General features: G+C 33.5%; 1 pseudogene; it reads left to right on the top strand.

The window, feature by feature from the left end:
* Positions 1–26,265, top strand: LOC140857393 (uncharacterized; annotated as a pseudogene).
* Positions 26,266–27,269: the final 1,004 nt, after the last annotated feature.

Genomic DNA, 27,269 nt, shown 5'->3' with positions numbered 1-27,269 from the left:
ATGACGACAGATTCTGGGTTTGCTGCCCTTATACAGCAGGTAGAAAGTTTGACGGAGGCTATTCAAGGTCTCCAACAATAGCAACAACAGCAATAACAACAGCTGGGAGAGGTCGCAGCATGTGATGCGCCTTCCAGGCGTAGCCACCGACCATGATCTCTAACTCTCCACTCTATGCAGCATTTCCGTCGAGCGAGTTCTCCACTTACCCGATGGCCACCATATTCGGAGTCTCGACGCGCTTCGCGTGCCAATTCAGGTGATCATCGGTCCCCATGTTCCCCTTGACGAACTCAGTACAAGAGGAAGAGGCCGCAGTCCCCTTTGAGATCTTCTTCTTATGAGGAAGGCTTTACTTCAGGCTACTCGCAGCATCCTGGTATGTCGCAGCAATAGCTAGATGAGTACAATCAAAAATTGAAGGAGATAGATCGTCGCCTGGAACGACTCCAAACCAACCATTGCGATCCAATCAATGAATTCGGTGTCAGTATGAATCCACCTTTTTCAAAATGGATCCTCGACGAGCCAGTTCCCGTCGGTTCAAAATACCATGAATCGAACCATATGACGGCTCCATAGACCCATTCGATCATCTTAAGAGCTATAAAGCACTCATGCTTCTATAAGGGGCATCTGACACCCTCTTCTGCATTGTCTTCCCGATTATACTCCGAAAAACCGTACGAATGTGGTATTCGGGGCTACAATCGAAAAGCATCAATTCTTTCGAACAGTTCGAGTAGCTGTTCGTGGCACACTTCGACACAAACCGAAGAGTGTCTAAAATTACTGACAGCCTTTTCTCTGTCCGCTAGTAGGATGGGGAATCTTTGTGAGAATTTGTGGCACATTTCATTTACTTGGCCAAAAATCCAATATATCATAAGGGGACCAAGCATGTTGATGTTAAGTATCACTTTATTTGAAAGATCACCAATAATAGTATTACTATAGTTCAAAAGATAGCCACCATAGAGAATCAACTAATACATATATTGACAAAACCACTTCCAATTAACAAGTTTAAGCATTGCTGGAACTTGATAGATGTTTGTAGAGGCTGATGCTCTTATGAGGCAAGTGAGGAAGAGACGGTAAGAAAGTTTTCAATATATTTGATTTAATAAATTTTAAGCTAAGATAGAGATTTGTTGAGTTTATCTTAAATTATACTTCTAGTAGGATAAGTCTACAACAACTGAAGGTCTATAATTCATGGTATTTTTGAAGGAGTACATGATTTTGTACTAATGCTAGCATGAGATCCATCACCAACATCATCTCTCATGCCCACGTTCTCCCAACAAGATCAAGTTTCTTGTCCATTGCTCTCTCTAATCCACCTCACTCTCTTCTCTCTCTCTAAATTTAGTACTTTTCGGCTCCTAGTTACTCATTTTATCTCCATCTATATTATTGTGTTGTTGCCAAAATTTCAAAGGAGCTTTGATTTGTGTAGGAAGTGAATAATAATTGGACAAGGAAGAAGACAAGCTTGGGGCCATCTTCTAACGAGGCCCCTCATTGAAGTAAACACTTGACTCATTGTATATTTCTTTCAAAGTATGACAATGGCACAGATTTATGAAATGGTTAGAGAACATCCTATGTTAGGGTTGATCTTAGGAGTTGACAATTAGGGATTAGGGATGCAAGGTGATCAGTAGAAATATTTAATTGGGTTAGATCAGCAGAATTGAGCAATTATCCTAGTGGATTTTATCTTATGGTAGTGAACTTGTAATAACCCAGATTTAAAAAAAAAAAAAAAATTAACAGAGGAAGACTCCTAACCGGAGTCTTCTTCCTTCCCGTTTCTGACAAAATCAGACTCGAGGAGTCTGGCAAGGGTAGAAAACCTCCTCTATAAAGACCCCCCATCCTCCCTTAGGATCTTTCAACAAAAATTTTCGAAGAAATTTGAGGAATTGTGGAATTTTCTCAAGGGAGGCACTGTGAGCGTTGATCGGAAGAGAAGGGCCGTCGGAGCTGTTTTTGGCCACCGGAACCAAGGTAAGGTCCCAATTCTTCCTTCTCTCTCTCTTGCTCATCTTGTCACAACCCCAGACCTCACCGCCGGCCATCAATTTTGCTGAAAATAAATTCTAAAGAAAATTTCCTATTTTTTGAAGAAAAAAAAAAACCCGCCGGCCGAACTCCATCGCCGACCAACTTCACATGGTCGGCCGTCGTTGCCGGATCTCCGGCCAAGCCGTCGGAGCCCGAGCCACCGAGGGGGGGGACCTCACGGTCTTCCCCTGTTTCAGCCAAGGGAGGCCGTGGGAAGAAAAGAAAAGAAGAAGGAAGAAGAAGAAGAAAAGAAAAGAAAAGAAAAGAAAAAGGAAAAAAAAAAGAAACAGAAAAGAAAAAGAAAAAAGAAAAAGAAAAGGAAAAAAAAAAGAGAAAGAGAAAAATAAAAATAAAATAAAATAAAAAGAAGAAGAAGAGAGAAAAATTTTCTCTCTCTCCTCTCTCTACCTTCTCTCTCCAATTTTTCTCTCTAAATTCTCTCTCTATATTCTCTCTCTAGACTTTTTTCTCTCTTTTTGTGAATTTTATCTCTCTAGAATCTTTCTACTCTCTCTCTGATTGCATCACAGACCCTAAGATAAATTTAAAATAAAAATATGATGATTTGAGATTGCTCCGAAATTCGTGCGGTAGATCTGATCCCAGTCCGATCCTATTCAAAATTTGTAACACTTGATTCATATTAAGTCACCCTGATAGGACCTCTGATGATCTCGACCATGACTGCCTCATCTAAAGGATATGAAGGTTTCTCTCTCCACTTTCTCTCTACTTTTTCTCTCTAAAATTTTCTCTCTCTTCATGGATTTTCTTTCTCTAGAAGTCTTTTGGATCAGTGAAAGATCCAGATACTTAGATAAATCCTAATTTTGATTAATCCTAAGAGAGGTCCTTGATTTGTGTTATCAGGATCGATTATCGGTAATTTCTCTATATAATTCTTATATTGATCAGGGTTATAAAGAGATGATTGTCTGCATATGATATCGAGTAGAATATTTTGTTAAAGAAATTCATAAATCAAAGAAGAACATTGATTTCTGTGCTTGGATCAGTCACCGGTAAAGGTAAGAATCCCTGTACATGATCACTATTATATATATGCTATTTTACTATTGGTCTTGCATCGTTGGTTTTGCATCGTCGGATTTGAGATCGATGAATTTATTATATCTGAGATACTGTTATTTGATTTTGAGTATGAGTATGTTATGTCAATATATATGTATCAGAGATTGATGGTATGATTATATAGATATGACATATCTGAGTTGATCATAATGCAAGTCGGAATTGATTTGATGAAATCAATACATAATGATTAAATGAAAAGAAAGAGATATATGGTATGGACTAGCCTTGTCATGTGGAACAGCCCGCCAGGAGCTTATGCCTGGGACAGCCCCCACTGGCTTACAGGTGGATCAGCCAGCCAAGAGCTCATGCCTGGGACAGCCCGCCAGGAGCTTATGCCTGGGACAGCCTCTCACGGACTTTCGTACGTGGGACAGCCGGTCAGGAGCTCATCCTGGGATAGTCTTGAAAGACTTTTTAAGTGGATTCGATCCGGATGATGACTGAAGTATAGAATTGGATAGTCCAGAGCCAGAAAGAAAATGTTAAAAATCATGTGATTATAAAAAGAGAAATGAAAGATAAGACATGAAATAATTGTTGAATGAAAGTGTTTCACCTGTTAACATATGATGATGCATCTATTTTAACAAGACAGAAAATTTATGAATGTTTGCATTATTCTGGACATTGAACATGAGATTTTATATTTTATTGTTTATCCTTATTTTCAGACTATATTACTATATCAGTGTGATATGAGAATTCTTACTGAGCTGTAAAGCTCATACCTCTTCATCTTTCTTTTTCTTCTCAGAGTTACAGGATGCTTATGATTGGCTGTGGCCTGGATTTACGGGTGAGTAGAAGGATAAATAGAGTGTCATAGTATCTGATCAGAGAATTGAAAAAATTTAAATTGTAATTATGTAAGATTTTATAAATTATTGTTGAAATAAATTATTATGGATGTTAAGGTTGTAACGATTTAATTTGGCATTGCATATTCTTTAGGGCTTGCTCTAAAGAGTGTGCGGCCATCACGTATCCGACCCGGGTGTTGGGTTCGGGGCGTGACAGAATGGTATCAGAGCATAGGTTATGATCATTAGGAAATATGATATAAGTGATTAGGATTTGATAGAATGATATTAAAGCTTAGGTTTAAGATCACTAGAGATTATGAAGAGATATTAAAACTTTATGTAAAGATCAGTAGGATGTGACAGAGTGGCATCTGAGCTTAGAGGTTAGGTTACGTTTATTTGGAGACAATGATACAAGTGATTAGGATATGACAGAACAGTACTAGAGCCCAAGTTTAAGGTCACTAGGGATTGTCATATAAGTGATATCAAAACTTTGGGATTAAAATCAATAGAGTATGATAGATAATATCAGAGTTTAAGGTTATAATCATTAAGGATGTAATAGAATGATATTATAGTTTAGGTTATGATCATCAGAAAATATGATTTAAGCGGTATTTGAGTTTAAGGTTATAATTATTCAGAATTGTAATTTTAGTGAGATCTGAACTTAGGTTATGATCATGAGGAACATGATAGAGAAGATTCAATATTTAGATTTTGAATCAATAGATATTAAGATAAAATTTATGCATAAGTGGCATATGTTATCTATAATAAAATTAACGAATTATATCTTAGATTTCAATTAGTAAGATTGACCTAAGTATGAAAAGAGTTGACCTTGAAATAAAGTGGGAGGTATTGATAAGATATGTTGAGTATACTAGAGGATTTTGGAATGTAAAACTTATATGATTGAAGATCATGATAATTTTTTTTAATTTCGATGATAATTGTCTGAGCATTATGAATTTTGGACTTATTAAAGAAAGTTAATTAGGGTATGGTCTAAGAAGAAATTACATCATATGAGAGAGAAATATTTTTGAACATTGAATCTATAAGAGGTTATATAAACTCAATTTAGATGAAAAAAATATATATATATATCTTAAATTTTATTATGAGAATACGAGATACACATCTTGATAAAAGTCTTTGGTCACTCAAAATATCATATTCTGAATATAATTTCTTATCTTTCAAATTACATTGAATTTTAAATTAAAAGTTTATTTTTCTAAGTGGATCAAAAGTATTTTGATATTGTTGTTAAATTAAAGAAGAAAATTTATTTTGTCAGAATATGATATATAGGTTATGATGAAATCTTTAATAATTTGTATTACTATCTGTGGATTAATTTTTTTTTAAATTTTTCCTGTGATTGTTGAAGATGGTGAAGTGTATTAATTATTCAAGTCAAATTTGGATTTTTTTTTTAAATTGAACTAAGACATCTTGCTAGTGTTAAATTTTGAATGACTTATACAAGGGACAAGATTTTGTATGGATAACAAGATTTTGTATGGATTTATTGATTAATATTAAGGGTTGTGATGAAAGGAGCTTTATAAGAAATAATCAAGTTGATTCTACTTAAGGATGTTGGCTTGAGTTCTTCTAGTTTGTCAAGTTAGAATTAATTCTTTTAAAAAAAAGAAGATTGATTTAAAAATTATCTAAATGATTGTAAGGTAAATCTAATATTAACTCTAATTAATTTTAGATATGTTAAATTCTTGAAGAGTGATGAAACTTATACAATAATTTCAAACATAGAAAGTGGATCAAGATTTAATTTTTATATGCTATACCCGAAGGTAGTGAAGATAAAGAAACTTAAAATTTTGTCCTAAGTCTTATATGAAATTTGAAGGTTAGATCTATCTGGGATTGATCTAACATATAAGGATATTTTTATCTTTGATAGACTTATATAATTTGATGAATTAAAATCAGAGTACGCAGCAAAAGCATGATGGTTTAAATTGATTAGAAATATTAATTCTTTGATTCCGAAGATATTATGGAATACATTAGTTGTAAATAAAGAATGATTTTAATCTGATCATAGTCGGATAATTTTTGTTAGTAGGTTGTTTCATTGTAGATAATGCCAAAAAATTTTAGACATCTCAAGTTACAGCTTGATAGTTCTGGTATTAGTTCAAACTTAGAAAGTCCTAACATAGATCTCATATTTTTAAAATTTAATATTGTTACTTGGACTGATATAGAAGATTGAGATTTTCTTAAGATGAGAGTCTACATATAAAAATTTGTTGGAAGGTCAAGAGAAGAAAGAAATCGATAATCGTGAAGAGTGTCCAATGTTCGATCTTTCTTTATTTTTCTATCAAGGATAGTCTGAGATAATTATGAATTTCGAGTGGAATGTATTAGACAAATAATGGTGGTATATTAATATAAGTCCAAAATGTTACAGTTCTTTAAAAAGTTGAGAAATCAATAAGAGGAGATGAATTTAAAATTTCAAATAATTTTTGTTATAACAAGATCATGAGAAATAAATAATATATAAGACATTATCGTAAGCTTAAGAATGATATGAAGAATATATATTTTGAAATATGTATCTCGAATAATATAACTTAAATTTCGAAGACGAAATTATTTTTAAGAAGGGGAGAATGTAATAACCCAGATTTAAAAAAAAAAAATTAACAGTGGAAGACTCCTAATCGGAGTCTTCTTCCTTCCCATTTCCGACAAAATCGGACTCGAGGAGTCCGGCTAGGGTAGAAAATCTCCTCTATAAAGACCCCCCATCCTCCCTTAGGATCTTTCAACAAAAATTTTTGAAGAAATTTGAGGAATTATGGAATTTTCTCAAGGGAGGCACCGTGAGCGTTGATCGGAAGAGAAGGGCCGCTGGAGCTATTTTTGACCACCGGAACCAAGGTAAGGTCCCAATTCTTCCTTCTCTCTCTCTTGCTCATCTTCTCACAACCCCAGACCTCACCGCCGGCCATCGATTTTGCTGGAAATAAATTTCAAAGAAAATCTCCTATTTTTCGAAGAAAAAAAAAACCCGTCGGCCGAACTCCATCGCCGACCGGCTTCACACGGTCGGCCGTCATTGTCGGATCTCCAGCCAAACCGTCGGAGCTCGAGCCACTGAGGGGGGGACCTCATGGTCTTCCCCTGTTTCAGCCAAGGGAGGCCGTGGGAAGAAAAGAAAAGAAGAAGGAAGAAGAAGAAGAAAAGAAAAGAAAAGAAAAAGGAAAAAAAAAGAAAAAGAAAAGAAAAAGGAAAAAGAAAAAGAAAAAAAAAGAGAAAGAGAAAAATAAAAATAAAATAAAATAAAAAGAAGAAGAAGAGAGAAAAATTTTTTTTCTCTCCTCTCTCTACCTTCTCTCTCCAATTCCTCTCTCTAAATTCTCTCTCTAGATTCTCTCTCTAGATCTTTTTCTCTCTTTTTGTGGATTTTATCTCTCTAGAATCTTTCTACTCTCTCTCTCTGATTGCATCACAGACCCTAGGATAAATTTGAAATAAAAATATAATGATTTGAGATTGCTCCGAAATTCGTGCGGTAGATCTGATCCCAGTCCGATCCTATTCAAAATTTGTAGCACTTGATTCATATTAAGTCACCATGATAGGACCTCTGATGATCTCGACCATGACTGCCTCATCTAAAGGATATAAAAGTTTCTCTCTCCACTTTCTCTCTCTACTTTCTCTCTCTAAAATTTTCTCGCTCTTCATGAATTTTCTTTCTCTAAAAGTCTTTTGGATCAGTGGAAGATCCAGATACTTAGATAAATCCTAATTTTGATTAATCCTAAGAGAGGTCCTTGATTTGTGTTATCAAGATCGATTATCGGTAATTTCTCTATATAATTCTTATATTGATCAGGGTTATGAAGAGATGATTGTCTGCATATGATATCGAGTAGAATATTTTGTTAAAGAAATTCATAAATCAAAGAAGAATCTTGATTTCTGTGCTTGGATCAGTCACTGGTAAAGGTAAGAATCCCTGTACATGATCACTATTATATATATGCTATTTTACTATTGGTCTTGCATCGTTGATTTTGCATCGTCGGATTTGAGATCGATGAATTTATTATATCTGAGATACTGTTATTTGATTTTGAGCATGAGTATGTTATGTCAATATATATGTATCAGAGATTGATGGCATGATTATATAGATATGACATATCTGAGTTGATCATAATGCAAGTCGGAATTGATTTGATGAAATCAATACATAATGATTAAATAAAAAGAAAGAGATATATGGTATGGACTGGCCTTGTCATGTGGAACAGCCCGCCAGGAGCTTATGCCTTGGACAGCCCCCACTGGCTTACAGGTGGATCAGCCAGCCAGGAGCTCATGCCTGGGACTGCCCGCCAGGAGCTTATACCTGGGATAGTCTCTCACGGGCTTTCGTACGTGGGACAGCCGGCCAGGAGCTCATCCTGGGACAGTCTTGAAAGACTTTTTAAGTGGATTCGATCCGGATGATGACTGAGATATAGAATTGGATAGTCCAGAGCCAGAAAGAAAATGTTAAAAATCATGTGATTATAAAAAGAGAAATGAAAGATAAGACATGAAATAATTGTTGAATGAAAATATTTCTCCTGTTAACATATGATGATGCATCTATTTTAACAAGACAGAAAATTTATGAATGTTTGCATTATTCTGGACATTGAATATGAGATTTTATATTTTATTGCTTATCCTTATTTTTAGACTATATTACTATATCAGTGTGATATGAAAATTCTTACTGGGCTGTAAAGCTCACACCTCTTCATCTTTCTTTTTCTTCTCAGAGTTACAGGATGCTTATGATTGGCTGTGGCCTGGATTTACGGATGAGCAGAAGGATAAATAGAGTGTCATAGTATCTGATCAGAGAATTAAAAAAATTTAAATTATAATTATGCAAGATTTTATAAATTATTGTTGAAATAAATTATTATGGATGTTAAGGTTGTAACGATTTAATTTGGCCTTGCATATTCTTTAGGGCTTGCTCTAAAGAGTATGCGGCCATCACGTATCCGACCCGGGTGTTGGGTTCGGGGCGTGATAGAATGGTATCAGAGCATAGGTTATGATCATTAAGAAATATGATATAAGTGATTAGGATTTGATAGAATGATATTAAAGCTTAGGTTTAAGATCACTAGAGATTATGAAGAGATATTAAAACTTTATGTAAAGATCAGTAGGATGTGACGGAGTGGCATCTGAGCTTAGAGGTTAGGTTACGTTTATTTGAAGACAATGATACAAGTGATTAGGATATGACAGAACAGTACTAGAGCCCAAGTTTAAGGTCACTAGGGATTGTCATATAAGTGATATCAAAACTTTGGGATTAAAATCAATAGAGTATGATAGATAATATCAGAGTTTAAGGTTATAATCATTAAGGATGTAATAGAATGATATTATAGTTTAGGTTATGATCATCAGAAAATATGATTTAAGCGGTATTTGAGTTTAAAGTTATAATTATTCAGAATTGTAATTTTAGTGATATCTGAACTTAGGTTATGATCATGAGGAACATGATAGAGAAGATTCAATATTTAGATTTCGAATCAATAGATATTAAGATGAAATTTATGCATAAGTGGCATATGTTATCTATAATAAAATTGACAAATTATATCTTAGATTTCAATTAGTAAGATTGACCTAAGTATGAAAAGAGTTGACCTTGGAATAAAGTGGGAGGTATTGATAAGATATGTTGAGTATACTAGAAGATTTTGGAATGTAAAACTTATATGATTGAAGATCATGATATTTTTTTTTAATTTCAATGATAATTGTCTGAGCATTATGAATTTTGAACTTATTAAAAAAAGTTAATTAGGGTATGGTCTAAGAAGAAATTACATCATATGAGAGAGAAATATTTTTGAACATTGAATCTATAAGAGGTCATATAAACTCAATTTAGATGAAAAAAAAAAAATATATATATATATACTTAAATTTTATTATGAGAATACGAGATACACATCTTGATAAAAGTCTTTGGTCACTCAAAATATCATATTCTGAATATAATTTCTTATCTTTCAAATTACATTGAATTTCAAATTAAAAGTTTATTTTTCTAAGTGGATCAAAAATATTTTGATATTGTTGTTAAATTAAAGAAGAAAATTTATTTTGTTAGAATATGATATACAGGTTATGATGAAATCTTTAATAATTCGTATTACTATCTGTGGATTAATTTTTTTTAATTTTTTCTGTGATTGTTGAAGATGGTGAAGTGTATTAATTATTTAAGTCAAGTTTGGATTTTTTTTTTTTTTAAATTGAACTAAGACATCTTGCTAGTGTTAAATTTTGAATGACTTATACAAGGGACAAGATTTTCTATGGATAACAAGTTTTTGTATGGATTTATTGATTAGTATTAAGGGTTGTGATGAAAGGAGCTTTATAAGAAATAATCAAGTTGATTCTACTTAAGGATGTTGCTTGAGTTCTTTTAGTTTGTCAAGTTAGAATTAATTCTTTTAAAAAAAAAAGATTGATTTAAAAATTATCTAAATGATTGTAAGGTAAATCTAAGATTAACTCTAATTAATTTTAGACATGTTAAATTCTTGAAGAGTGATGAAACTTATACAATAATTTCAAACATAGAAAGTGAATCAAGATTTAATTTTTATATGCTATACCCGAAGGTAGTGAAGATAAAGAAACTTAAAATTTTGTCCTAAGTCTTATATGAAATTTGAAGGTTAAATCTATCTTGGATTGATCTAACATATAAGGATATTTTTATCTTTGATAGACTTATATAATTTGATGAATTAAAATCAGAGTACGCAGCAAAAGCATGGTGGTTTAAATTGATTAGAAATATTAATTCTTTGATTTTAAAGATATTATGAAATACATTAGTTGTAAATAAAGAATGATTTTAATCTGATCATAGTCGGATAAATTTTGTTAGTAGGTTGTTTCATTGTAGATAATGCCAAAAAATTTTAGACATCTCAAGTTACAGCTTGATAGTTCTGGTATTAGTTCAAACTTAGAAAGTCCTAACATAGATCTCATATTTTTAAAATTTAATATTATTACTTAGACTGATATAGAAGATTGAGGTTTTCTTAAGATGAGAGTCTACATATAAAAATTTGTTGGAAGGTCAAGAGAAGAAAGAAATCGATAATCGTGAAGAGTGTCCAATGTTTGACCTTTCTTTATTTTTCTATCAAGGGTAGTCTGAGATAATTATAAATTTTGAGTGGAATGTATTAGACAAATAACGGTGGTATATTAATACAAGTCCAAAATGTTACAGTTCTTCAAAAAGTTGAGAAATCAATAAGAGGAGATGAATTTAAAATTTCAAATAATTTTTGTTATAACAAGATCATGAGAAATAAATAATATATAAGACATTATCGTAAGCTTAAGAATGATATGAAGAATGTATATTTTGAAATATGTATCTCGAATGACATAACTTAAATTTCGAGGACGAAATTATTTTTAAGGAGAGAATGTAATAACCCAGATTTAAAAAAAAAAAAATTAACAGAGGAAGACTCCTAACCAGAGTCTTCTTCCTTCCCGTTTCCGGCAAAATCAGACTCGAGGAGTCCGACTAGGGTAGAAAACCTCCTCTATAAAGACCCCCCAACCTCCCTTAGGATCTTTCAACAAAAATTTTCGAAGAAATTTGAGGAATTGTGGAATTTTCTCAAGGGAGGCATCGTGAGCGTTGATCGGAAGAGAAGGACCGTCGGAGCTGTTTTTGGCCACCGAAACCAAGGTAAGGTCTCAATTCTTCCTTCTCTCTCTCTTGCTCATCTTCTCACAACCCCAGACCTCACCGCCGGCCATCGATTTTGCTGAAAATAAATTCCAAAGAAAATCCCCTATTTTTCGAAGAAAAAAAAAACCCGCCGGCCGAACTCCATCGCCGACCGGCTTCACATGGTCGGCCGTCGTTGCTGGATCTCCGACCAAGCCGTCGGAGCCCGAGCCACCGAGGGGGGGGACCTCACGGTCTTCCCCTGTTTCAGCCAAGGGAGGCCGTGGGAAGAAAAGAAAAGAAGAAGGAAGAAGAAGAAGAAAAGAAAAGAAAAGAAAAAGGAAAAAAAAAGAAAAAAAAAGAAAAAGAAAAGAAAAAGGAAAAAGAAAAAGAAAAGAAAAAAAAAGAAAAAAATAGAGAAAGAGAAAAATAAAAATAAAATAAAATAAAAAGAAGAAGAAGAGAGAAAAATTTTCTCTCTCTCCTCTCTACCTTCTCTCTCCAATTTCTCTCTCTAAATTCTCTCTCTAGATTCTCTCTCTAGACCTTTTTCTCTCTTTTTGTGGATTTTATCTCTCTAAAATCTTTCTACTCTCTCTGATTGCATCACAGACCCTAGGATAAATTTGAAATAAAAATATGATGATTTGAGATTGCTCTGAAATTCGTACGGTAGATCTGATCCCAGTCCGATCCTATTCAAAATTTGTAACATTTGATTCATATTAAGTCACCTTGATAGGACCTTTGATGATCTCGACCATAACTGCCTCATCTAAAGGATATGAAGGTTTCTCTCTTCACTTTCTCTCTCTACTTTCTCTATCTAAAATTTTCTCTCTCTTCATGGATTTTCTTTCTCTAGAAGTCTTTTGGATCAGTGGAAGATCCAGATACTTAGATAAATCCTAATTTTGATTAATCCTAAGAGAGGTCCTTGATTTGTGTTATCAGGATCGATTATCGGTAATTTCTCTATATAATTCTTATATTGATCAGGGTTATGAAGAGATGATTATCTGCATATGATATCGAGTGGAATATTTTGTTAAAAAAATTCATAAATCAAAGAAGAATATTGATTTCTGTGCTTGGATCAGTCACCGGTAAAGGTAAGAATCCCTGTACACGATCACTATTATATATATGCTATTTTACTATTGATCTTGCATCGTTGGTTTTGCATCGTCGGATTTGAGATCAATGAATTTATTATATCTGAGATACTGTTATTTGATTTTGAGCATGAGTATGTTATGTCAATATATATGTATCAGAGATTGATGGCATGATTATATAGATATGACATATCTGAGTTGATGATAATGCAAGTCGGAATTGATTTGATGAAATCAATACATAATGATTAAATGAAAAGAAAGAGATATATGGTATGGACTAGCCTTGTCATGTGGAACAGCCCGCCAGGAGCTTATGCCTGGGACAGCCCCCACTGGCTTACAGGTGGATCAGCCAGCCAGGAGCTCATGCCTGGGACAGCCCGTCAGGAGCTTATACCTGGGACAGCCTCTCACGGGCTTTCGTACGTAGGACAGCCGACCAGGAGCTCATCCTGGGACAGTCTTGAAAGACTTTTTAAGTGGATTCGATCCGGATGATGACTGAGGTATAGAATTGGATAGTCCAGAACCAGAAAGAAAATGTTAAAAATCATGTGATTATAAAAAGAGAAATGAAAGATAAGACATAAAATAATTGTTGAATGAAAGTGTTTCACCTGTTAACATATGATGATACATCTATTTTAACAAGATAAAATTTATGAATGTTTGCATTATTCTGGACATTGAACATGAGATTTTATATTTTATTGCTTATCCTTATTTTCAGACTATATTACTATATCAGTGTGATATGGAAATTCTTACTGGGCTGTAAAGCTCACACCTCTTTATCTTTCTTTTTCTTCTCAGAGTTACAGGATGCTTATGATTGGCTGTGGCCTGGATTTACGGGTGAGCAGAAGGATAAATAGAGTGTCATAGTATCTGATCAGAGAATTGAAGAAATTTAAATTGTAATTATGCAAAGTTTTACAAATTATTGTTGAAATAAATTATTATGGATGTTAAGGTTGTAATGATTTAATTTGGCCTTGCATATTCTTTAGGGCTTGCTCTAAAGAGTGTGTGGTCATCACGTATCCGACCTGGATGTTGAGTTCGGAGTGTGACAGAACTTTGCTTTCATAAAATAATTAAATTCTCATAAATTATTAGACAGCAATATTTGTTAATTTATTAATATTTAGCTGATACTCAGTAGTAGTGTGGCTTCAATTGGTATGTAGCATATTAAAAGTATGTATGCCTTCTACATTCTCTCTTTTACTTTTGGTATTGATCTTTTGTTTTCGTGTGCATACAAATCTACAATGGAAAATATAAAATTCTTGATGTGTGAATATGAACCCCCGTCTTACATGGTTTGGAATAATGGTCGTTTAGAAATTATCAACATAAAGTCTCACCTCGAAATTTTTTTCTATAAATTATGAATTAAACTTTTGTCATAAATGAAAATCTATATATAATATGTAAATAAGAATGCTTGGATTAATTTGATACCCTGTGATGGGTTGAAAATGCGCCAATATGATGCCCAATCACCAACTGAAAATATGCAATACCAATACCTTATCACAAACCCAAAATATGACTTTGGCGTGATCTAAAAATGATGGTTACTTGTGCAATTTCTTGCAAACCAGACTTTTTTTTTTTTTTTTTTAACTCGAGGAAACTGTGCTATAGAATTGTGAAATAATAATTAATTTTCAATTGAAATTCTGAATTCTTCATGCATAACGTACAGGGATAATTATACTTGTATCAAATATTCATGAGAATATTTATTTATTGATGTACATGGCATTGGCAATTTATGACAAACGTATTTTGAGTTTTTCTTTTGTTTATATCATGATTTGCATTCATAACTTTTGAGCCATCAAGCCCACACCCTCTTTTTTAATAATCTTTTAAAGGAGCAGGGCACCTACACCTATTTCCGGTCGATCTGTATCTATATATATATATATATATAGAGAGAGAGAGAGAGAGAGAGAGAGAGAGAGAGAGAGTTCTAGTAGTGTTTTTGGATTTTATTAGCTATTTAGAGATTTTAGAACTTTCAGTGATTAAATTTAAATATTGTATTTTCAGTTGACGTGGATTTGATTTTGGACGTTGTGCTTGGACTTTCTTGCTAATATGTTAGTTAATGTTAGAACAGTGGACTGCTTTTATTTTAAAACCTTACTAATGTTGTCTTCACCATTATTGAGTTGTCCTCTAGGGTGGAGGCGTTCCATAGTTTATGGAACCACAACCCCTAAGATATATGCGTGCAGTCATGTCATGAGCCCAACTAGTGCGGTGAGTTTGGGATGTGACACTCACCAAAATTGCCATAGAGCCACACATCGATGAAAGCAGATTAACACCACCAAGAACACCCACCAAAAGCACTCAAAAGTTCAATTCTAGCTGTGCATGCTATGATGAAAGGAAGAGTACATGGGGTATACTTAGTGGAGGTTTGATTGCTAAGGCTCTAGCCTTTTCAAATTTGCAGAGTATATAATCATCTGGAGAAAATAAAAGGATAATAACAAACGACGGTTCAAAAGTCCAGTAGGATTTCCAGCTTATTTGCAAGTATTTCCAGAAGAAAGAAATACCAAAAATTAACTGGAAAGATAAGAAATTATTTAACAATTAAGTTATTGTGGAACTGTGTTTTTATAAATAACTAGCACTACGTTATCAGGAGATCCTTAGCAAATTACTTGAAGCCCTTTGGGCACTGGTGAATCAAATGACACCCGTGCACGTTTACTCATTACTTGAAGCTCCCTAGAGGCCACCTAGGGTACTATTGTACAACTCATTTGCCCCAAACATTGTGAATCTCGAGGCTAGGGTCCCTCAAACATTTTGGCACGGGGGAGAGCAATAAACTTAGGTTTGTATAACAAAGTTATAAATTAAATTTTTAGGCTTAGGATGTTCTATTCCCGTCATTTCCTCCGTCTCCTTCCACCCTGTCTTTTGTCCTACGTCATATTCAACTACTTGAATATTTATCCTTCATTCAGTATAGATGAATTTTCTGATGAGATAGAACAATGCAATAATAGGTGCGTACAAAACTTTAATTAGTTTCCACGCCCGACTTTTTATAACGAAACTTCAAATGCTAAGAAAAGTAGAGAGCTACGCTAAAAGAAAAATAAATGGAACAAAAAAATTATCGAAACATCTCTTCAGATTTGAACTATTTATATTTAGATTTCAAAAATTTCAAAATATCAATTAACCATCGAAACTTCAAATTTATTGCAATACCGTCTAACTGTCTAGATGAATCCTGATATTTTAATGGACTTAAAAAAGAAAAGATAAAAATATCCCTACTTTAGAGAAGATGTTATTTGTCATTCATCTATGTGCATAATCTCAAAATGCTTTATTCTTTATCATCCATCCACCTTCACACAAGCACCTCATCCTTTCTCATTCATTTGCTAGCACAGACCTTAATGTACTTCGATCTCAATAATCCATCCACATATATAGATCATAAAAAGCTTAATTTCTGGTCATCCATCCACCTATCCAAAGCACTCTATTTTTGATCCATTTATCCACACAGATCTCAAAGCATCATATTTGTGATCCATTCACCTGTAAAAATTCAAAGCGCTTCATCTGTGATCTAATCATCTGCATAAATCTCAAGGAGCTCAATCTTCTATCATCCTTTCATCCACACAAATATTAAAGCACTCCATGTTCTATTATCTATCAGTTTATATAAATCTTAAAATATTATATCATTAAGCATTCATCTGCTAATCCAAATCTTAAAACACTCTATCCTCTATTATCCATCCGCTTGCATAAATCTTGAAACAATCTATCATCGAACATTCATTCACCTTCACATATCTCAAAACAGTCCATCCTCTATCATTCATCCACCTATACAAATCTCAAAATATTCTATCCTCTATCATTCATCTATCTATATGGATTTGAAAGTGCTCTATCCTTTGTCATCTATTTGCATGCATAAATTTTAACTTGCATAAATCTCAAAGTGATTTATCCTCCATTAGCCATCTGTTTGCATAGATCTCAAAGTATTCAATTCTTTATCATCCATCCATCTGCACAAATCTTAAAATACTCTATCCTCTATCATCCATTCACATACGTAAATCTTAAAGCTCTTTATCTATTGTCATTCATGCTTCTATATAGATCTTAAAACACTCTATCTTTTATCATTCATCTTTTTACATAGTTTTCAAAGTACTACATCCTCTATCATTCATTTATCTATATGGATTATAAAATACTTCATCTTTTATCATCCATTCACCTATATAGATCTCAATAGATGATATCATTCATCCACTAGCACAAAGCTCAAGATGCTATTTTTCTCTTATTCCTTTCAATTCTCATCAAAACAAAAGTCTGTGCTAAGTTAATGGGAAAGGCGGTTTTGAAATTTTATGAAAAATTTGTTACCACGTGATCATCATGAGATAACTTTTATAATATAGATAGATGGCTAAACTACATTACAATGAATTTAAAGTTTTGGTGGCTGGTATTCTTTTTAATTTTTGATATCTAAATATAAATTGCCTAAAGTTGGAGGGTGTCTATGTATTTTCTTTTCTAAATAGAATTAGTACTTCGAGAGGTAGTAAAACCAAAGGATGCATGTGAATGAATAGGTTTATATGTTTATAGGGATGAATGTACAAATTCAAAATAAATTCGGATCTATCATGCAAATTAAGAAAATTTTGAGAATTAATATGCAGAAGATCACTAAATAAGTCAGATAAAAAATGGTCTAGATATTTTCAATTGCCAAAGGGAAATATTCCATAAATATCCAATTTAACAAAACTTGAGCACAAAGACCTATATGCAGTAGCTTTTAAAATTGTCAAGATTAATTTGCAAAAGAACTGAAATATTAATATGTAAATTAAGATAATTTATGGCCTTACATTTAAAACCCAAGAAAAGGCAGCAAGTGTGTGTGTGTGTGTGTCTCTCTCTCTCTCTCTCTCTCTCTCTCTCTCTCTCTCTATATATATATATATATATATATATATATATATATATATATATATTCTCTCGCTTCTTTCACTGGTGCCTAATAAGATGTCGGTCTAAAGTGTAATAGGAGTGCTAAATATCAGTCTTTTTTCAGAAAAAAGAATTAGTGGAAAAACCCACTGCACCTTTTATTTAGTAAATGAAATAAGTTAAAATAGGAAGAGAGCAGCTCCTTGCAGAGAAATGCTAATCATCAGTTGCATATAATATTTTATTATATTATCTATGGCGTTAAGAACATGAATGATGCATCCGAGAACAAGATAGATGGCTGTAGTCTCTAGTTCAATAACATTTTAAATCATATATGATGATAAATGCACTATCACTGATGGTCATGATACTTATATTTATATTTTAATTAAAGAGAAGATACAACTTGGGCAAAAGAAATGTGTTTAACAAAGTCAATAAAAATGAAATTGTCCTTAAAAAGATGGACAATAGTAAGTGTTGCTTCAAGAATTGATTTTGATGATCACAAACCATTTGAAGGGACTACTAATGAGTTTTCTATGTTTAGAGATTATTTTTATGATGTTTCAGATAGTCTAAGAGATTGAGTTTGAAAAGCTTCATCAAATATGCCAAAAGTTGAAGTTTCAGTAAGTTGATGAAGTTTTGAAGACTTTTTAAGAGTATCCAAACTGATTTGAATTCATTTAAGAGCGTTTGGATGAGTTCTGGTAAGTTTCGAATCTTAAATGCATGAAAAACTGGGTTAGAACATGATGGAATGACCCACCTGGGTCATCTCCTTCTGTTAGGTAGCTGGCATGCAGTATTTTGGGTCATAGCATGCTTTGGGACGACCCACCTAGGACGCTCCATGTAATTAGGATGCCCCATGGGATGCCCCCCTGAGATCAAAATAGAAAGCAGGACTTTCTGTCTGGCCAATTGGGATGCCCCAATGCCATTGGGATGCCCCAATGCCAGTGGGATGCCCTATGCGACGTCCCATTTCTACGAGTACGCGTAACGGTTAGTTTTCAGCCCATTTTTGATGTATTTAATATACATTAAACGTACTTCAACGGCTCAAAACCAACTCTAAGACATTTTCAAGGGTGAATAGCAACTGTAAATGCTCTATTCAAGTGAAAAATCACAAGATTTTTGCAAGCTCAAAGATTAAATTCGAGAAAAATCATTTTCAGCCCTAAGAGAGATATTGAAGTATTTAAGTATCTCACCAACCACTCTCCAGCAGCAATCAAGTGTGAAATTCATTGAGAGTGTACAATAAAGGCTTCCACCCCTTAAGTATTGTATTTCTATTACTTTTATTATTGTATTTAAGGGGTTTGTGTGCTGAAATTTGTATACTCTATTTTTTTCAAATAGTTTTTGAGTGTTTGAGTTTTGGAGGGTTCCAAAACTCATTTGGATTGATCTGAACCCTGAATCGGAGTATTGAGGATTGGCTTGTATTTGAAAAATAAATGTTCTTGCTTTGAAGGCAAGGATCAGAGGTGTCCGACATAGTGTAATCTATTGTTATCCATTTAGTAGATTAAATTCCTAAGTAGGAACTTGGAGAGTGGATGTAGGTGCAAGGTTGGCACCGAACCACTATAAATTCTTTGTGTTTGTTGTGCTTGCCTCTCTTTTCTTATTCTTTGTGCTTTTTACTGGCCTACTTATTTGTGTTTGATTATGTTTCTATTGCAAATTGATACACTTCACCCTTCATCTTGGCACATTACTTAAGTAGTTTAATCTTTAAAATTTCAAAAAGATCCAATTCACACCTCCCTCTTGGGCTTCATATCTGGACAACAAGTGATATCAGAACCCGATGCTCTAGTTCTTGCTTGATTTAACCATCAAGAGCTAAAGATCTATAGCAGTCCAATTTGGCACATCCCTATCTGAAGGGCAATCTACAAACTGATCTCCACTTTTCAATAGGTCAAACTACACCAATTGAAAAGGGCAGATAAAAATTTTTATTCAAGCACTTGACTATGACATGTGAAGTATCATAGTAAATGGACCACACCCACCCACCAAATTGATTGATGGCATGTCTATTCCTAAGCCAAAAGGTGAATGGGATGATTTTGATAAGAAAATAGCTTAGCTCAATGTTAAAGCCATGAATATTTTATATTGTGCTTTGGATGCTAATGAATTTAATCGTATTTCCACATGCATGTCTGCTAAAAAAATTTGGGATAGACTAGAAGTCACACACAAAGGCACAAACCAAGTAAAAGAATCTAAAATCAATATGCTTGTGCACAACTATGAACTGTTTAAAATGAAACCTGAAGAATCAATAACTCAAATGTTCACTCGGTTCACTTACATCATAAATGGCTTAAAAAGTCTTGGCAAATGTTACTCTAACAGTGATCTTGTGAGAAAAGTGCTCAAGTCATTACCAAGATCATGGGAAGCGAAAGTCACTGCAATCTAAGAGGCCAAGGACTTGAATATTCTATCATTGGAGGAACTGCTTAGATCACTCATGACCTATGAACTGACTATGAAGTAGCACACTGAGGAGGAAACCAGAAGAAAGAGGACCATAGCCCTCAAGTCAACAGCTCAAGAAAAAGATGACTCAAAAAAATCAGACAACAGCGAAGAAGATAAGGACTTGACCCTGATCACTAAAAAATTCAGACAGTTCATGAGAAAGAAAAGACAAGGAACCAAGAGAAGGCCACCAGCTAAGGAGGAGCCAAGTAAAGAGAAAGAAAAGGAGCAGTCCATAATTTACTATGAGTGCAAGAAGCCTGGCCACTTTAGATCAGAATGCCCTCAGCTCAAAAAAGGCTAAAAGAAGTTCAAGAAGAAGAAGGCCATGATGGCTACGTGGAGTGACAGTGACGACTCTACCACTGATGAAGAAACTCAGGAAGAAGCCAACCTATGCCTCATGGCATACGAAAAGGAGGTATCATCTGAAACTCAATTTGAATTTAGTTATGATGAATTATTAGAAGCTTTTCATGAACTCTTAAATGACCTAAAAGAATTAAGAATTAAAAATAAAAATTTAAAATCAAGAAACCATGAATTAAGTAAGGAAAAAGAAGAAATTGATAAAAAAAATAAAGAATTAGATCTAAAGAATCAATCACTAATAAAAGAAAAAGATGAACTCTCTAGTCAAAATAAAACTCTTATAAAAGAAAATCAAAAACTAAAAGAAGAGATATCAAAGTTAAAACATATAGTTGACAAATTTACTTTAAGTTCAAATAAACTTCAGATGATTATTGAAAGTCAAAAAGCTGTATATGATAAAGCAGGACTTGGCTACAACACTCTAAGAAAACAAAAGTCCTTCAAAAATATTTTTGTCAATGAATCCATAAGAAATTTGCCAAATGTTACTTGTTTTAGATGTGGTATGATAGGGCATAAAGCATATACATATTCATCAGACAAATTTAATAGTAGAAAGATTAAAAAAATATGGATTTCAAAAGAAACTATTGTGACTAATCCCAAAGGACCCAAGTTAGCTTGGGTACCTAAGGTTAAAATTTGATCTCATATGTGCAGGTGTGTCTTGCATCCCAAACAACAAAAAGAAAATGGTATCTTGATAGTGGATGCTCAAGACACATGACAGATGATGAATCATAATTCATCACATAGAAAGCCAAGAATGGAGGGATGGTCACCTTTGGAGATAATGGCAAAGAAAAAATCATCGATATCAATAACATTGGTATCACTCCTTCCACTTATATTAAAAATATTTTACTTGTAGATGGTCTTAAACATAACCTGTTAAGTATTAATCAATTATGTGATAAAGATTATAAAGTAGTTTTTGAATTATCTATATGTATTGTAACTAGTCTCACTGATGCTAGCACTAGATTCATTGGACACAGACATGATAATATTTATATGATTAATTTGGATAATCTCTTTTTACAAAGCATGCAATGTCTTATGGCCATGAATGCTAAAATCAATGAGACTAGTTGGCTTTGGCACCGTAGGCTTGCACATTTTAGTATGCACACACTTTCCAAAATCATTAAAAAGAATTTGATTTTTGGTTTGTCAAAAATTAGTTTTGATAAAAATAAAATATGTGATGCATGTCAATTAGGTAAATAAACAAGAGTTTTTTTTAAATCTAAAAATATTATTTCAACTTCTAAACCTCTAGAACTCTTGCATATAGATTTATTTGGTCCTACAAGGATAACTAGTCTAGGAGAAAAAATATATAATTTTATAATCATTGATAATTTTTTATATTTTACTTGAATTTTATTTTTAGCTTCTAAGGATGAAGCATTTTCTGCATTCTCTAAGTTTTGTCAAAAAATTTTAAATAAAAAAGATTTATTAATTATTTTTATTCGAAGTGATCATAGAACTGAATTTGAAAATAAAGACTTTAAAAAATTTTATGATGAAAAGGGTATAGATCATAACTTTTTCAGCATCTAGAATACCACAACAAAATGGAGTAGTTGAAAAGAAAAATAGAACACTAGAAGAAATGGCACGTACTATGCTATGTGAAAGCAAGCTCCCAAAGTACTTTTAGGTAGAAATAATTAACACAGCATGTTACATTTTAAACCGTGCCTTAATAAGATCAATTTTAAAGATAATACCTTATAAACTATGGAAGGGTAGAAAATCTAATATAAGTTATTTTCATATTTTTGGTTGTCGGTGTTTTGTTTTGAATAATGGTAAAGATAGTTTAGGTAAATTTGATGCTAAATCTGATGAAGCTATCTTTCTTGGCTACTCTACTTCTAGTAAAACTTTTAGTATTTAATAAAAGATCACTAATAGTAGAAGAGTCAATTCATGTTGTTTTTTATGAAACTAATGACTTTCCATCAAGGAAGAGATAAGGTGCTGATGATGTAGGTATCATAGAAGATGGAATGAAGGAGCTCATCTTAAATAACTCGGATCAACAAAACAAGAATCAGATGGATGAAAAATATGAGGATGAAAACATCAATGATCAGAACATTCAAGAGCAACCTCAAGACACAGGTAATCTTCCAAGGGAATGGAGGTATGTCCACAATCACCCTAAAAAATTAATAATTGGTGATCTGGCACAAGGTGTAAGAACTAGATCTTCACATAGAGATGTTTGCAATTATGTAACTTTTGTTTCTCACTTAAAACCTAAAATAATAGATGAAGCTGAAAAAGATAATAACTAGATAATTACCATGCAAGAAGAATTAAATCAATTTGAAAAAAATATTGTATGAACACTAGTTGCAAGACCTAAAAATTACCCAATAATAGGAACCAAATGGGTATATAGAAACAAATTAGATGAAGATGGAAATTTTATAAGAAATAAAGTAAGATTAGTTGCTAAAGGATATAATCAATAAGAAAGAATTGATTTTAATGAACCTTTTGCTCTTGTTGCTAGACTAGAAGCTATAAGAATGCTACTTGCTTTTGCTTGCTTTATAAACTTTAATTTATTTCAAATGGATGTTAAGAGTATTTTTCTAAATGGTTATATTACTGAAGAAGTTTATGTTGAACAATCCTCTGGTTTTGAAAATCATAAATTTTCAGATCATGTATTTAAATTAAATAAAGCATTATATGGATTAAAATAAGCTCCTAGAGCTTGGTATGAAAGATTAAGTAAGTTTTTATTAGAAAATAATTTTTCAAGAGAAAAAATTGATACTACTCTTTTTATAAAAAAAAAGATAAAAAAATTTTAGTCATATAAATATATGTTGATGACATTATATTTGGATCTACTAATAAAAATTTATGTCAAGAATTTGCCAAGCATATGCAGGGGGAGTTCGAGATGAACATAATGGGAGAACTTACATTCTTCCTCGGACTCCAGATCAAACAAACGAAAGAAGGGATCTCCATCACCCAAAGTAAGTACACAAGAGAGCTATTAAAAAAAATTAGAATGGAGGGCTCAAAAATTGTAAGTACTCCTACGATCTCTTCCTATAAATTAGAAAAGGATGAGCATGGTAAAACTATTGATACAAAACTTTATAGAAATATGATAGGATCTTTATTATATCTGACTGTAAGTAGATCTGATATAATGTTCAGTGTATGTATGTGTACTAGATATCAATCAAACCCTAAAGAATCACACTTAAATATTGTTAAAAGAATTTTTAGATACTTAAAAAGAACACAAAACTTAGGTCTTTGGTTTTCAAAACAATCATCTATGGACTTAATAGGTTTTTCAGATGCTGACTTTGCTGGATGTAAACTTGATAAAAAAAGTACTAGTAGAACTTGCCAATTTCTAAGAGTAAACTTAATCTTCTGATTTAGCAAGAAACAAAATTCAGTGGCTTTGTCTACAGTCGAGGCCGAATACATTGCAGCTGAAAGTTGCTGTGCTCAAACCTTGTGGATTAAGCAACAACTCATGGATTTTAGCATTGAACTTAAGAACATTCCCATAAAATGTGATAACACTAGTGCCATCAATTTAACCAAAAATATAATTCAACACTCTAGATCAAAATATATTGAAATTAAATATCATTTTATGAGAGAACATATTCAAAATAATAATATAATACTTGAATATATAAATATCAAAAATTAATTAGCTGACATTTTCACTAAAGCCCTTAATGAAAATAAATTTTATGAAATTAGAAGAGAATTGGACATCTTAGATCCTTCTATTTGAATTTCTATCACAATTTTGCTCTCAAAATTCTTCTAAAAATTTTTAATTTCATTATCCTAAATTTGGGAGCCATCTATCATTTTTTAAAAATTTTTCAAGTCATTTAAAAATTTTTCAATACTATTCAGATACCTTCTTGGATTTTTATCCATTGAAATTTTTTATCAAAAATCATATCAAAATTTACATAGACCCTCCATGATCTTCTTAACTCAATGTGACTATTTTTTATTTTTTATTTTGATTTTTTTCTATATTTAAATTATTTTTTCAATCACCTGAAAGAGCTCTGAATGGGGCATCCCATTCATGCGGGTAGGTCACTTATAAGTGAGCCCATCCGATCATTTTTCAATAGAATAGGGAGTTGGGATACTTCAAATCCCAAGCCTTCTCCTCTCCCTCTCATCCCAATCAAGAATCCACATCCTTGCTCTCCCAAAAACCTCAAAATCCCTCCAAACTAAAACTCATTCTTCCCAAATCCCTCTTTCTCACGGGTCATTTTCAGTTTTCTCCAAATCTTCAAGCCCTAGCCATCAAATCCATGGGAAATCACTCAAAAATCCTCTTCTCTTCTTTGATTTTGGTTCAATCCAACCCTTCTCCACTCTCTAGATCACTTTTCATCATCCTTTTGCATCATGGCCCCCAAGATGAGGATGCCACAAAAGAGAAAGTCTGTGAGATCCTTGGAGGCTAAGGAGAGAAGAAAGAAGATTGCTCAAAAGCCACCCTATGCTTCATCTCCTGTGACACCAAGTAAGATCCCCTTGTCTACTAGAAAAGTTGCATTGAGTAGGAATGTAGATTTCAAGTTTTTAAGGTAAGATGGATTTTCTACTGGAGAGAAGATGATTAGGCAAGGTTGGAAATTTTTTTTGAGCTTGTCTGAACCAGTTTACATAGATTTGGTGAAAAAATTTTATTCCAATCTGTTTTTCTCTAAGGGAGTCTTAAAATCTACTGTTAAGGGTGTTCAGATCATTTTAAATGCTCCAAGACTAGGTAGATTGCTTCAAATACCCTGTGAAGGTAGTTGTTTGGATGAACTGCCTAAGAAAAATGTTGGACCTAGGACCATACTTGGGAGGGATGATGTGGAAGGTTTTTTTAAAAATTGAAGCTAAGGATCTGAGTGTAGAGATGAGACTGCTCCACCATATGATTTTCAGAATTTTCTTCCCCAGATGGGGAAGATATGATCTAATGACGGAGAGAGACATATGTCTCATGCACCATGTTATTTCAGAGTCTCCCCTGAACCTTCCATTTTTGATGATTGATACTATGAGGGAAGCCTTGAACAAGTCCAAGGCTCCCTTACCCTATGATATGACCCTCACAATTATCTTTAGAGAGGATGGAGTCAGTTTTGATGGAAAAGCTGTTTGTAGACTGTTATACACTGACACCTACAACAATCACTCTCTTAGGAGGATGGGATTTGTGAGAGTGGATGGCCGGCGGGTCAAGAGTCATGCTGCAAAGGAGGATAGTAATGAGGATAAGGAGCATGCTAAGGGGGAGGGTCCTTCTTCTCCTGTGCCTAGGCTGAGCCCAGTAGATCACCATGTTTCGGAGCCTGAGGCAGGATCCTCGATCAGAGTATCTCCATTGAGTCGTACCATGCCTACTTTCAGCTTAAGAGATGTTGATATGGGATAGTTAGCTGAGAGAGTGACAGAGATTTTATCTGTTTAGCTACAACAATTTTAGGATCAGCTTCTTCAGCAGTCTCACCAGTTCCAGCAATAGATTCTACAGCAGGCACAGCAGCAGCCACAGCAGTTTCATCCAGCTCCACCGAGTGCCTTCTCTGATTCTTCCTTGGACTCTTCTATTGTGCCACATATTTCTTCTTTGATGGAGCTCTTGTCTAACTTGAGTGCTAGCTAGAGAGTGTGGAGAGCTCCCTTCTCAGATTCAGTGGCAGAATTTTTGATATAGAGAGGGAGATTAGACGGATTATAGTCTCTCTCTATATTGGAGTGGGCACATCGACTTCTTCTGCACCACAGATGGATGACCTGGCTTGAGAGAGATAGATTTCACTTACAGCTTTGCTCTTCTCTTGAGGTGATTAGGATAGATATCAGAGACTCCAAAGATTTTGTGATAGCTAATCTGGATGGACTCAGACTTACTGTGAGAGGTATCCTATCCCAATTAGATGGTATTAGGACTCAGCTTCAGTATAGGTCCTCTACATCTACTGAGCCTACGTTCGTACAGCCCATTGCTTTTCGTCCTCCTGCATCCTCTTCTCAGACCAGATCCTTCAGTCGCGGACGAGGCTGATAATGTCTTCACCTATCTGGATCTTGTGCTCGATGCCCTGTCTCTCTAACTTTATTTTGTATTAGATTACTTAGTTATATTTTATAGATTGGATGTATAAGAGCTTTATGCTCTTTATGACTCTTGTAACCTCTATTTTGGTGTATATGAATGAGGTTGTTTTCTTTCTACTCATGTCTCTTTGGATGAATGTTTATTATCATATCCCTTTGATTGTATGAATGTTTATTATTATGTCTCTTTGGATGAATGAATGCTTAGTATCATTTCTTGTTGGATGGATGAATGTGGTATCATGCTCTATTTTCTTGATACTTGACTTGATACCATGAACATCCTACTCTTCTAGTTTATTCTTTTTGATGATGTCA

Source organism: Elaeis guineensis, chromosome 4 (genome assembly GCF_000442705.2).
Source record: "Elaeis guineensis isolate ETL-2024a chromosome 4, EG11, whole genome shotgun sequence".
Classification (NCBI taxonomy): Eukaryota; Viridiplantae; Streptophyta; class Magnoliopsida; order Arecales; family Arecaceae; genus Elaeis; species Elaeis guineensis.
This window is presented reverse-complemented; position numbering and strand designations above follow the sequence as displayed.